This window comes from Chrysemys picta, chromosome 20 (genome assembly GCF_011386835.1).
Source record: "Chrysemys picta bellii isolate R12L10 chromosome 20, ASM1138683v2, whole genome shotgun sequence".
Taxonomy (NCBI): domain Eukaryota; kingdom Metazoa; phylum Chordata; order Testudines; family Emydidae; genus Chrysemys; species Chrysemys picta.
In genome coordinates, this window is record NC_088810.1 from 20,099,935 (window position 1) to 20,114,545 (window position 14,611).

At 48.1% G+C, this 14,611-nt stretch overlaps 1 protein-coding gene and 1 long non-coding RNA gene across 6 annotated transcripts in view; one reads left to right on the top strand and one right to left on the bottom strand.

The window, feature by feature from the left end:
* Positions 1-14,611, bottom strand: part of ARHGEF2 (Rho/Rac guanine nucleotide exchange factor 2) — a 132,121-nt gene that overhangs the window by 57,999 nt on the left and 59,511 nt on the right. The gene's annotated exons all lie outside the window — the stretch shown is intronic.
* On the top strand, positions 22-4,502 carry LOC112060084 (uncharacterized). 2 transcript variants are annotated; one of them, XR_002889371.3, is made up of 3 exons: positions 22-161; positions 3,525-3,630; positions 4,105-4,502. It is a non-coding gene; the product is annotated as an uncharacterized LOC112060084 (long non-coding RNA). The 2 variants fall into 2 exon arrangements; XR_010593993.1 differs by having other exon boundaries at positions 3,525-4,502.

Consider the following 14,611-nt stretch of genomic DNA (forward strand, 5'->3'; position numbering starts at 1 on the left):
GACCTCAGCCCGGCTCCGGCGCAGGAAGTCAAAGAGCCGCGGAGCTCGAAACGCAGCTCGCTTACTCAAATCAGTCTCCTCCTCTCCGGAGCCCGGCTGGGGCCAGCGCCCACCCACCTCCGAGCAGCCCCGGAGAGGCCGAGCCTCCCACGCGGGGAGGGGTGAGTGGGGCCGGCGGTGGGGAGGGAATCCCCCATCAGGGGCCATGGGGTGGGGGAAGCTACCGAAACTGCCTCGCTTGAGTTGATCTTTGTGAGAGCGAGGGAGGAGCCCAGCCCCTGAACTCTGCCCTGGGCAAACAGAATCAGAGCTGGGCTTACAAGGCGGCTCCCTCGGGATCGGGGGCCACCAGGGGTGAGTTGAAGGTCGCCAACCCTCCCTGGAATCTCTAGGAATTCAAGATTCATCTATAAAAGTTTGTCACGCGAGGAAACCTCCAGGAAGACATCCAGCCCAAACTGGCGCCCCTGTCCGGTTTATTTACTTATTAGTGGTTTTGTTTATAGTAGGGTCTTCCCCTTGTTCAGGGCTTCATTTGTCACGAGAGAGGGGCCGGGGTTCAAGCTATTTTGTTTTGCTTTCATAACGGATGCGGCAAGTCCAGAGGTGCTGGGCTATGAACTGCCAAGCCAAAGGTGCTGGGGGCCTGACAAAAAGCACTGCCCATCTTACCATTCCTGGGGTTTAAGCCTTGAAAAGGGGGCTTAAAACAACACACACAACCCAACCACCCCCACACGTAACCCAACCTCCTCCCCAGATCCACCACACGCCCCAGTTCTTCAAGGAGTTTAGGCCGAGACCTGGATTGAAACTAAGGTGGGTGACCAGACAGCAAATGTGAAAAGTCAGGGCAGGGCCGTAGCAACAAAGAATGTGGCCCCCTCCGAACGGTGGCCCCCTCCGAACATAGGTCCGGGCGGGGCCCCTTACAATGCAGAAACTGGAATGCGGTATTTATTTTGCCACTTTTAGGGGCCCCCTTCCTTGCGGGGCCCCCTCCGCTCAGAGGGCGCTCGCTACGCCTCTGAGTCAGGGCGGGGGGGGGGGGGGTAATAGGAGCCTATACAAGAAAAAGACCCAAGAATCGGGACATCTGGTCACCCTAATTGAAACAGCAACTTCCAATCTCTGCACCCATCCAGTCTGCAGCCCCCAGCTCAGAACAACCCACCGGCTTTGGGGAAGTTCCAGTCCTGACCCAGCAGCTGGTGGGGGGTAGCATTGCAAACAAAACAGAGTCTAACTGGCATCCGATCGTCTAGCTGCTCCCCCACCCCCAGCAGTCACTCATTTACCAAGTTACATTTTACAAGCCAAGGTGTCCTCAAACAATGGAAGAGTGAGGCAGAGAGGGCTAGGCCTACGAGGAGCTCTGATGGCGCACACCTGCACAAGCACTGGCAATCCCAGCCTTCAGATAGCAGAGTTTGCAAAGCTCTTGAGACGGATAAGGAGCTCATGGCTCACCTCTCATTTTGGCCTGAAATGCAGCTTCTTCTGGGGTGGAGTACAACAACTGGCTATCACCACCCAACAGGAAGAGAGGGGGAAAATACTCTGTCTAGCAGCAAGTGTACACAAACCAGGAACCTGACCAGGGCAAATGCCTCAAACAGGCCACTGGATTTTCAAATGCAGGCAGAAAAACCTGCTTCAGATCTCTCCTGGAATACCCCAACAAAGCGTGAGTGGTTTTAACTACGTAAGGGGGAGGGTTGCAAACTGGGAGCAAAGGGCAGATCAGCAGCTGATGGGATTCAAAGGGAAGCTTGCAATCCACACTGTGGGGGGGCGGGGGATGGAGGTTCACTCTCAACAGGGGCTTCCTGGCTCACTGCTGGGACAACAGTCACTCAGGACAATAGCCTAGGAAGCCCAGTAGTGGCTGGTGCTCAGAGGTTGATAAGGGAAGAGGCCAGAAAGGAGGACACACATTCAGGCTTTAATTTACATGGGAGGATACATCCCCGTTGCAGCCATGGGGGTAGGTGCACCAGTGCAATCCCGTAGCATGTCAGGACTCCTGAATCCTCTTCGCAACGCTCTGTGAATTTAGAGCAAACTGCTTCCCCGGCTGTGAAATGGGGGTATACAATATTCCCATCACGGTAACACCTAGGAACCCCCATCACGGAGCAGGCAGGGCCCCCGTGGTGCAAGGCACTGTATGAACACAAAACTAAAACAGGGTCCCTGCCCCCAAAGAGCATCCAATCCACCTAACAAGACCTAACGCACAGGAGGTGGGCGAGGCTGGTTTGCAGGGCGCTGGGGCAGCGCTAAACTTCGGCATCTTGCATTCTAGCAGCATGATCAGAAGGGAGCAGGTACCTCATTAAGTGGGTGATTTTTATTAGTTTAGCATAGTAGGCGTCAAGAACTGCCCACCAGAAATATTTACCATGCACATGAGGAAGCTTTCTGGGTCCTAAAAAAACCTAGGATGTTCCTGATCGCCACCTACTGGCACTTTAGCTGTTAACCCACTAGGTATGTACCATATCCCTCTGTACACACACCCCACAAAAGACAGTCTGTTCCCTGGGGAAACTGAGGCACAGAGCAGGGAAGTGACTCGCCCACGGTCAAACAGCAGGTCAGTGTCAGAGGCAGGGATAGACTCCAGGCCTCCCATGTCCCTATATCCACTAGAAATAAATTAATTCAAGAAGAAAGCAGCCAAAAAGAGAGAGAGACAGAAAGCACCTGTCTCTGGTCACCTGTTCTAATCACGATCAGCATTGAAAGGCACAGAGCTGCCACTCCTTTCTGATTATCAATACAGCCTGCAGCTACAGGGCAGGGCTCACCTGGATCTTCAATGGGCTGATTAACAACCTCATTAGCTGCCAGGATGTCCTCACCTGCTGTTTCCACTGACGGAGACAAAGACTTCTGTGAGTCTCCCTGCCCAGGCCGGCCCATTTCTCTTGACAAACCAGAGGCCCCGATTCCAATTCACATAAAGGAGTTCCTTTAAACTGCAGCAGTCTAGGGCCCCTACATAAAGCCCAAGCGGCACAAAGAGCCCTGCTGGCTGAGGTCGGGCAAGTCACGGTCTTGCTCTGTGCCTCAGTTTCCCCATCTGTAAAAAGGGGGATAATGCTACTGACCCCCTTTGCAAAGCACTCTGAGGTGTAAGTATTATTATTACTGTACATTAATTAGAATCAAGGCCCAGAATCTCTTACAAAAGGAAATCTAAGGGCTCATAGATTCTGGAAAAGAAACAGGAAGCCACGTAATTGCTTCTGAGAAACAATCTTAAAGTTAGACAATGCCAATGTACAACTGACTCCGCTCCAGAATTCCTCCTAGATTATTAGAAGTGGAAGGTCATAGCTGTGTTCCTGGAGAGGTAATTTTCACTGCATACATTATATTGTTTGAGATTCACTCCATGGGCTGAGTAGACGCATTAACCTCTTCGCCTATCAAAAATGCTTTCCATCTAAAGGACCAGAACGTGTTTTATAAGCAATACTTTTTAAACTTCCGTGTTGCCATTCTCGTTTTTACAGACGGGGTAAACTGAGGCATAGGGACTTGTGCAAGGTCAGCCGGAGAGCGATGGAAGGACCCCAGGAATTCTAGAACCCCTGTGCTGCCAACTGTCATGATTTTTTGGTGAGTCTCATGGGATATTAGGAGGTGTTTTGGTTTAAAAAAGTGTACCCCATCTTCTGGAGTCATGTCATTACAACAGAACCTCGGAGTTATGAATACCAGAGTTACAGACTGACCGGTCAACCACACACCTCCTTTGGAACCAGAAATACACAATCAGGCATCAGCAGAGACAAAACAAAAAAAAAGGCAGCAAATACAGTACTTTATTTTTTAGTAGTTTACATTTAACAAAGTGAAAGGAACATGTTTCTTCTGCATAGTAAAGTTTCAAAGCTGTATTATGTCAATGTTCAGTTATAAACTTTTTGAAAGAACAACCATCACGTTTTGTTCCACGTTACAACCAACCTCCATTCCTGACATGTTCGTTACTCTGAGGCTCTACTGTGTGAGAGAATCTCCACTGTCATTTAAAAAACAAATACCTTTGTTTACCTGATTTAAAATAAACAAAAAGTATTTTTTTCGCAGGCAACCTGTGGAACTCCTTGCCAGAGGATGTTGTGAAAGCCAAGACTATAACAGGGTTCAAAAAAGAACTAGATACATTCATGGAGGATAGGTCCAACAGTGGCTATTAGCCAAGGTGGACAGGGATGGTGTCGCTAGCCTCTGTTTGCCAGAACCTGGGAATGGGTCACAGGGGATGGATCACTTTATGATCACCTGTTCTGTTCATTCCCTCTGGGGCACCTGGCAATGGCCACTGTCGGCAGACAGGATACTGGGCTAGATGGAAATTTGGTCTGACCCAGAATGGCCGTTCTTATGTACCTAGCTAGAGATTGTATAACACTTGTCATCTGAAGAAGTGAGGTTTTTACTCACAAAAGCTTATGCCCAAATAAATCTGTTAGTCTTTAAGGTGCCACCAGACTCCTTGTTGTTTTTGTAGATACAGACTAACACGGCTACCCCCTGATACTTTTCATCAGTAGATCTCAAAGCACTTTACAAAGGAAGTCCGTATTATCCTAATTTCTAGCCTTCACGGCTGCAAAGAAAAGCTTGAAAACCAGAAGGAAAATAAAGAGGACCCCAGCATTTCTTCGTTTTCCTTTTGATTTTTAAGTCAGTCTCATTATTCCTGGGCGGGCCAACATGATTTTTGATTGCCTGAGATTCACAACTTTGGAAGCCAGGCCTGCGCTCTAGCATTCAAGCGGGAACCACCTCTCATGGGATGCCTGGTCTCCGCCGAGCTAACGCACTGTGGTTTCTTTTACCTGCAAGATGTCTGGAATTTGTTTTACAAGGAAACAATCAAAACTTGTTATTTTCTCTAAACTGACCCCTAGACAAACTAACAGTCCCTGGCTAAGGGAAATAAGCTTCTTAGAAAAATATAAACGGATGAATTATGCCCTGTTTTCCACCATTTGTCCATCATGTTTTTCCCAAGCCCTTTTTGCACTGATCTGTGGATGATCTTCCGTATGCATCTTAAAACAGAGTAAACCGCTATTGTACGCTCCCTTCCCTGGAAAGATGCGTTAGAGACACGTATCAACACCCTTTAGGTGACCAAAATCCTCCCGTCTGCCTCTAAACATCACAACAAAGAGTAAATATTCTGCAAGAGCATTAGACCCGGGTGGTCCTGCTGTGGAGCGTTTACATCTTGTGATCCCACAAAGGCAAGATAAAAGCCGATTGTAAGCGCCAGCCGCAGCGAGGAGGAAGATTTAAGAGGGGCGACTTTTAGAGTTTATTTAACCGCACAGACACACAGCCCTAAAAACCACCTCCTTTATCAAATGACTCAGCCTGCCAGCTCGGCCCAACCATGGGAACAGTTACCCCAACGCAACAGGAGGAATCCGGTCCCCAAACGATATCACCTTAAGAAGTAGCTAGATCTACGCATGAGCACTATTCCTTCCGAAGAATTTGGCCAGCCCTGCTTAGGAACAAGAGCTGAACTTTCTAGCCCCAAGGAGATTTGGCATTGCTCTTGCAAAATAAGCAATCGTGTAACCACCACCAGAATTACAGAGATGCTAAGTGGGCCTTCCAGAGTAGGCTATAATTACACTTGGAACACGAACGGAGAGGAGGCGCGCACATCCTGCCAGACACGCAGACCTCTGTTTTGGAAGAAAAGAACAGATCATATTGATCAAGATTTGAGAGACAGCAGCATGGACAGAGGTGGCGAGCGGTGTACAGAGTCAAACATTCCCCGAGTCATTTTCTCCTCTAGCGGCCCAGTCACTGTCATCTTTGTTATTTGCAAGATTCCCCCAACCAGCCCCAAATCAGTTTACCAACGGAATACAACCTTGGAAGAGGATTGTCCAGCAAAGTGCCGGAATTGGGATATCTGCTAAGATCCTCATAGACTCTAAGGTCAGAAGGGACCATTATGATCATCTAGTCTGACCTCCCGCATGATGCAGGCCACAAAAGCTGACCCACCCACTCCTGGAATAATTCTCTCCCTTGACTCAGCTGTTGAAGTCCCCAAATCATGATTTAAAGACTTCAAATCGCTGAGAATCCTCCAGCAAGCGACCCCTGCCCCATGCTGCGGAGGAAGGCGAAAAACCTCCAGGGCCTCTGCTTTATCCTGAGGCAAGGTTGGAGCGTGGCATGTTAGACAGGCTCCCAGACTAGATAGCTTATTAGATGTGGTGTTCCAAGAGACAGCCCAGTGTTTCTCAAACTGTGAGTCCCGACCCAAAAGGGAGTCACGGAGGAGTCGCAAGGTTATTGTAGGGAGGTCATGGGATTGCCAACCTTACTTCTGTGCTGCCTTCAGAGTTGGGAGAGCAGCAGCTGCAGGCCAGGCGCCCGGCTCTGAAGGCAATGCCCTGCCAGCAGCAGCGCACAAGTAGGGTGGCAATACCATACCATGCCACCCTTACTTCTGTGCTGCCTTCAGAGCTGGACAGCCGGAGAGGAGTGGTTGCTGGCTGAGGGCTCAGCTCTGAAAACAACAGCACAGAAGTCAGGGTGACAATACCATACTATGCCATTCTTGCATCTACACTGCTGCTGATAGCGGCGCTGCCTTCAGAGCTGGGCTCCCGGCCTGCAGCCGCCGCCCTCCAAATGCCCAGCTCTGAAGGCAGCGCTGCTACCAGCAGCGGTGCAGAAGTGAGTGTGGCAATACCATGATGCCCCTACAATAACTTTGTAAACCCCCCCCACACACATCCTTTTGGGTCAGGACCTCTACAGTTACAACACCATGAAATTTCAGATTTAAAGTATCTGAAATCACAAAATTGATGATTTTTAAAATCCTCTGACTGAAATTGACCAAAATGGACCATGAATTTGGTAGGGCTCTATTTATATCCCAAATTGGGATGGAGAGACACACACAAAAAAAGTCCACCGCAGGAGTTTGCTTCACTTCCCCACATCCACACCCAGCTCCTAGGAACTGACGTAATGGATCAGACCCCTGGTTTATCAAGTCGGGTGTATCGGACAGTGGCCAATGCGTAATATTTCACAGGAAGACCAAAAAAAACCAACCACACCATGCGCCAGCCCAATCACCTAGAATGCACTTCACTTGTTCAGCAAGACGGCTCTTGAAAGTTAAATGGATACTCATAATGTAGCTCCAACACATGGGTTCTCTCAAAATTGTTACAGCCCAGAGGGTTTCATGAAAAGGAAAAAGAAAAGACACGATTATTTCTCAATCCACCATTCTGATGGGGAGAAATTTGAAAAAAACAACAACAAAAAATCAGTTTATGTAGGATCTATAGAAGCATCTTGTGTTGCAGAGCTAGCAATACTAAAACAAACTTTTCTCAGGACTAGGGAGAGGGCCCTGGTTATGCTGGGAGCTGAAGAGAAGCCATGTTTAAGTGTTGCCAGCTTTGCATCATTTTACCATGAGTTTCGTGATATTGGGTGTATTTTCACCCCAAGTCCTGGAGTCGAGAGAGAAACTGGGCTTTCATTTAAAACATAAATAAATAATTAAAGGTCTCGAGAAAAGCTTGAAAATGTGACCCTAAAGACAAAAAAGCCCCTTGTATTTAAGATCACAATTAAAAAAAAATTGCAGGATTTTTGAATGCTTCGGGTCAGTAACGTGGGAAAGAAGGATGGGGAGTTTGTCAGCGACACAAGGAGCTAGACTATGCATGATTGATATCAAAGCGCATCGCGTGCCGTTCGGGAGAGCCTCCCAACACAAGCTAGCGAGCATCTGAGACACATCGGGGTTACTTCTGCGACAAAATTAACTCCGAGAACGTGGCCCCAGACAAGTCGTGCTAGGCAACTTGACTCTGCACTCTGCATAAATTGAGAACATCATGTTTAACATCACATCAGTTGGTTGTGGGTACCCTGATCAAAACAGGATGACCCGCAATCAACTGTCGAGGTGAGACATTAGCTACACTAACAGCAGAGACAAGCAGAGTCATGTTAAGCTAACTAAGCTAACTTAAAGGTTCAGAAAAGGGCAACTAAAATGATTAGGGGTTTGGAACGGGTCCCATATGAGGGGAGATTAAGGAGGCTAGGACTTTTCAGTTTGGAAAAGAGGAGACTTAGGGGGGATATGATAGAGGTCTATAAAATCATGAGTGATGTAGAGAAAGTGGATAAGGAAAAGTTATTTACTTATTCCCATAATACAAGAACTAGGGGTCATCAAATGAAATTAATAGGCAGCAGGTTTAAAACAAATACAAGGAAGTTCTTCTTCACGCAGCACACAGTCAACTTGTGGAACTCCTTGCCTGAGGAGGTTGTGAAGGCTAGGGCTATAACAGAGTTTAAAAGAGAACTGGATAAATTCATGGTGGTTAAGTCCATTAATGGCTATTAGCCAGGACGGGTAAGGAATGGTGTCCCTAGCCTCTGTTTGTCAGAGGGTGGAGATGGATGGCAGGAGAGAGATCACTTGATCATTGCCTGTTAGGTTCACTCCCTCTGGGGCACCTGGCATTGGCCACTGTCGGTAGACAAGATACTGGGCTAGATGGACCTTTGGTCTGACTGGTACGGCCTTTCTTATGTTCTTCACAGTCATGTTCTAACCCAACCTCATTTCTAGGTAAGACAAGGCTCAGACAATACCGTCCTCGCCCTAGGTCGCAAACCGAGTCAATGGCACAGCTAAGAATAGAACCCAGGAGTCCCGACTCCCAGACCACCTTTGCTCTAACCCTTAGGAAACACTACCCCCAGTTTGGCAGCCCAAGGGTGGCTAGCACTAGTTAATACGGCTTCTGATTAATTGCTTATGCTAATTCTGCATAAGCAGGAAGCTAAAAGATCATTAAAAAGCATGACAAAAGCCAGAGGCAGAAGTTTTTCTCAGAATGGTTACTCATTGCTTGCAAGCTAAAGGAGGGGAAATAAGGGAGCGCTTTTAGGAATCAGCAAAGCGGCTCTCTGCCATGGATAGAGAACGAGAGCTGAGCTCTTGGGGCGGGGGGAAGACAAAGGCACTGGATTCGTTCCAGTTTTGCATCATTCATGTGTAAAATCTGCAGAGCCGGTTTGTAGCAAAGTGAATATTAAGACGAGGCTGATACTTCACATTAATAATTATGGAAGGGCTGTTAACGTCTCTTTAAGGAACAGCGAAAGACAACGACTCGTTTTCCAGTTTGCTGCAAAGTGCAAGAATTTGGGCAACCGCTCTAGAAAATCTCACTTGTTTCCCTACAGATCTCAGAGCGCATTGCACGGGGGGGTGGAAATCTTTTTAAAGGTTAGAAATGAGCAGACAGAAACATAAGTTCTATCAAAGAGAGGGCAGTCTAGCAATTCCAGTTATGGATGGATGAGGAGCCAGGACTCCTGGGTTCTCTTCCCAATTCTGGGATGGCAGGATAAATGACTGGCCATTGGGGCTTCTCCATTCTATTTCGGACCGGGCAACTAATTTATCACATGACTATAATCACTTCATTCTGCCTCAGTTTCCCCATTCTTTAAGAATGGGATAACACGTTACCTACCTAACCCGGGCTGTCATGAAGATTAACTACAGTTTATAAAGTGCTTTGATAGCCACACAATACTAGGTGCCACCTTTCATCAAATGATTACAAAGGTGAGAAAGTTTTAACAACTCCATTTCACGTGTGGGGAAACTGAGGCACGGAGCAGTTAAATAATTTGACATCTTTCACACAGAGTGCCCATCGCTGAGCCAGAAATAGAACTCAGGTGTCCTGATGGCAAATCTCACCACTAGAAAAATGCTCCTTTTGAAAGACAGATAAATACCAAGAGTTATTAGTACAAGTGGAGCTGAAGATGCACATTTAGAAATTAGAGAGAGACAAGGTGGGTAAGGTAATGTCTTTTATTGGACCAGTTTCTGTAGGCGGAAAGGACAAGCTTTCCAGCTTCACCGAGCTCTTCTCATTTAGAAATTAGATTGCTGGTGGATTCTTTAAATCTACTTCAACAGCAATTTTACTGGTAAACCTACAATACAATCTGAAATACAAGGGAGTGGGGCTTGCTTTGTTTGCAGGAGGAGTGGGGAGAATCCAGATTAATAGAGGAAGATGAAAGAGTTTTGGGGAAAAGATCAAAGGTGCAGAGAAGGGTCAGTTGAGGATTTGGGAGGGATTAGACTCTGGCCTTCATCCAAATGAGGATTAACTAATCAAAGGCAGGTGCCTAAACTCATTACAGCAAATCTCAGGGAAGACACGAGCAGAAGTAGCCACCACTTAAGGATCAGACCCCAACAGAAATCCAGGCTAAGTACTTACCTGTGCAGTCAGTTAATTGGGTACCCAGGGCCAGATGGTGCTGATTTACATGACTGTAAATCCAGAATAACCGCACTGGTCTGACACCAGTGTGGCAGGACATAGCTATGCCCACATGACCAACCAATAGGGAGAGGGGCAGCCTCTGAGGAACACCGTCCCAGTGGGTTTGTACATTTGAAGTCAAGCTCTACGTTACATTCAAAGAAAGAAAAACAGGTACATTTTAAGAGATACAGAGCCTGATCCAAAAGCCCATTAGAATCCCCCGCTGCCAGCGCCCATGAGTTTAATCACAAGCCATGTGATAGAATTGATGTTTCTTCTTAAAGCCCCAGCTTCTGGAGTCACGTGAGTCTAGGGGAATCTCAACTCTGATTTAAAAGAAAATAGTAAGTTTCTAGTCCTCACGGCTTCTTGGGAAAAGACAAAAACTCCCCCACATCGTAAGCCAGAAGACAAATAAAAAGAATCCCCAATTTAAAAAAAAAATTCATTGCTTGTAGGCCCTACTCATGATTTTTTTAACCAGTGCTTGGGGCTGGCCATACTGGGAATCAGTGGAAAGGCTCCCAGTGGCTTCAATGCTTTTATGATCAGATCCTCAGCGAGCAACAGAAACACATTCCCTAGAGCCATCCTGAGAGATGAAACAGTAACTTCAGAGCAGCCTTGCTTTACCCCAAATCGTTATTTATAGAAATCCAGGGGGCTGGAACCCCCTGTCTTCGTACCACCGTCTCTGCTTCCCCTCTTCCATCTCACCTAGCCCCAGGTTCTTTTCCAGTCCCCTTCCCAAAACCAGACCACCGGTGGCGCGAGCGCCTTCTCCTCTGCCGCTTCGAGCCTGCGAGCAGTCCCAGGAACTCAGCGCACACGTTCGTTTCACAGGATCGGGGCCATGAACGGCGGCTTGCTTCGTAGCTCTAAAGGCCAGAAGGGATCAGTTGGTCGGCGATCCTGCAGGAATTGCCAGGCAAATCTCTGTGGCATGGGCTATGCAGAAGGGTGATCGCAATGGTCCCTTCTGGCTTTAAAAAATTAAAATAAAAATCTAACACAGGGCAGCAGATTTCACTCAGCCCAGTGAGTTCGGCAGGCAGAGACTTGAAGCCAGATCTCCTGAAGGCCAGGGCAGCGTCAGATCCACTACAACCCAATGCTAACACGCAGTAACTCCTGCTCTAACAAGTGACATTCGTCGCCTGCAGCCAGCATCAAGAAGAACCCTGGCTTGCCTCTAAATCTACAAAGGCGAATTTTGCAGGGGAGCTTTTTCTTTCTCCCTACTACACAATAAAGCAATCATCATGCATGTGGGAGTCGGGGGGGCGGGGGGGGGGGAAGAGATCAGGGCAGAGAAATTGGACAGGTTAGACCTTAAGCCAATAAAGTGCTTTTAAAATAAAATTTTTAAAAAGGCACGGTAACATTCAACACTACCCAGCGTCTAAGTGAACCCAAGGCGAGGCCACGTGCGCATAAAGGGAAAAGCCAGCGGTACACGGCTTAATGAGTAACTGCTAAAACATATCACCGCTAATAAAGATACTCTCTACCAACCCAGGAAATATATACTGCTACTGAGTGGAGTGTATATACAGATAGAGCCCCTCAGGGCCGGAGTCTTTATCCAAACAAAACTCCAACACAAAATAAATTCATTCTGCCCCACAAGACGGGCCGGAAAATGCAACGGGCTGGACGCAGAAGAAAAACATTAGTGTTTAGACAAGAGCAGCAACGTTCTCACTCTGGCCTCTGTTCAGAACGGGGGAGAGGGGAAGGGGGGGCCACTTTCCCAGCAAGAGAGCTAATAAAAGATTTACCTTCCCCTCTCCCTCCCCGCCCCAGTGAGGCCACGCCAACAGGAGTTTCCTCTAGCGAGTTAACAGAGAAGGATTATTTCCCAAATCACACAGGAGCAGCTGGAGTAAAGCTGGAAGTTTAAAGGGGCTGCATGGCCCAGTGGGAGACCCCGGCTCCCACTCCTGGCTGTCTCACCTTGGACAAGTACCTCTCAGTATCTATTCCCCCTCCCACCCTGGCACAGTGGGGCAGACACTGGGCTGGCCCCCAGGAAAGCTAGGTTCTATTCCTAGATCTGCCATTGACTCTGTGAGAGACCTTGGGCAAGTCATGGCCCCACTCCGTGCCTCAGTTTCCCCATCTATAAAATGGGGAATGAATAAAGACTCCTTTTCCCCATTCCTATGCAGAGTGGAAACTCTTGGGGAAGGACCTGTCTCTCTACACATGTCTAGGCAGCACCCAGGTCGAACTCTAGCAGCTACACTCATTCAAACAGCTAACATCTCCCCATCCATAGATCTCCAAGTGCTTTCCAGAGGAAGGCAGTACCGTTAGCCCCACATTACAGATGGAGAAACTGTGGCAACATTACTTACCAGAGGTCACCCAGCAGCAGACCTAGGACTAGAACCTTAGCCCCCGCCTGGTGCACTAGCCACTAGGCCATGGTGGCCCATGAATAAGGAAAGGGATTCGGAAGGAAACTTTTAAAAGCAAAGGGCTCATTATCCCCCTGTCCTGTGCAGTCTGTGTGCTGGAGGACAGATTTACTCTCCCCTCTTTATTTAAGGGAACAGCAAGACCCCGCCGTAAGGTCGGTCGGTGTCTCACACACACTTCTTTCCTCGCTGGGCTTTCACCCAGCCAGCCCGTTCGCAGTGGGCCCGACCCTCCCCGCCCCCTTTGCCGGAGGATAGTCAACCCAGCTTCCGGGGCTGTGCAAGGGAGTCCAGTGAAAGCAGTTGCCTGTGTAACTTAACAGGCGTCAGCATGGCCTAGTGGCTAGAGCAGAGGACTGGGAATCAGAACTTACTGCTGACTTTGGCCAACTCAATTCCCCTCTCTCCAGCTGCTCCTCCTTTGGGCTGGGCTTCACCCATCTCTTCTACAGCCCCGGCACTAGCCATGCTGCATGTCGAGTAATTAGATTAGGAGGAGAGGGGCTGGGTCCCAGGACTCCTGGGTCCCACGCCCAGCTCAGTCACCACCTCATTCTGGGAGCTTAGGTGTGTCACCACACCGCTCCCTGCCTCAGTTTGCCTCGCTCTGGAATGGGGATAAGATACGTCACAGCGCCTTTTTCAATGCAAGCGATACTTGGGGGACCTTGGGGTAAAGGAGCGGAGGTCTGAAATACAAACTGCTGGAGATGGGCAATCTCCCCTCTGACCAATGGAGACCTGGGAAGGAATAAGTGGGTTTGAATGAGACATTCGGTTACCGTCACCAGAAACAGCATCTTCCATCTCAGAACCTGCTGAACCGGAAAAGCAGCCCCAGAGGAACAAGGACACCTGAGCGCTAGGCGCCCTGCGTCCAAATCAACAGGACTCAGGAGATCGAGTTTCCTCTTCTTTTCGCCATGGGAACCAGCGCTGCTCCCCGCTCCTCCGCCCCCATCCATCCCAGCGGCTGTCACCATCGCTTAATGAGATCCCAGCAACAGAACGTCCATTGCCTGTAAACTGAGATGTAACGCGGGCTGCACCGCCGAGAAATGGAAACAGTCCAGTCCTTCCTTTAGGCAGTGTTTGGGTCACCCAACCGGCTGAGTTAGACCCCGATCCTGCAGACACACGAGTAACTTCCCACAGGGTCGTGGATCCCAGTGAATTACCGACACACAAGCACCTGCAAGATCAAAACCCTTAGACCTTGGCTATACGCCACAGTTGCATGGGACTTAGCTAAACTGATTTAAACAGGTGCAAATCCCCTTATGTGGACACTTAAATCTGATTGCATTTGGCTTAATTTGGTGTATCCTGGTTCACTAAATTAAGATACCAATACGTAACTGGGATTTAAATTGAGGTAACTAATAAGAATATTTAAATATTAAGATATAATTTTTAAATTGAGATAAACTGTGCATAGATAAGGCCTGTGTCATTTGTGTGGCCTGGTATATTTCTAAAAAAAAACAAACAATAAATCAGTAGATCTCCAAGTGCTTTACAACAGAGGTCAGGATTATTATCCCCATTTTACAGATAGGGAAACTGAGGCAAAGAAAGGCAGGGGGGAGTGAGCCAGCAATACAACCCAGCTCCTGACAGCCGCTCCAGCGCTCTAACCACTAGGACCCACAGCCTCCCCTGAAGTTGCTATTTTATTTATGCTAAGCTCCCAGAGAACAGAAGAGTTTAATTTGCAGTGTCCTTTGTTAGCAAGTCCAAACAAATGCCTCTTAACAGATGGTGTTAAGAGTTAAACAGAAGCAGCAGAAG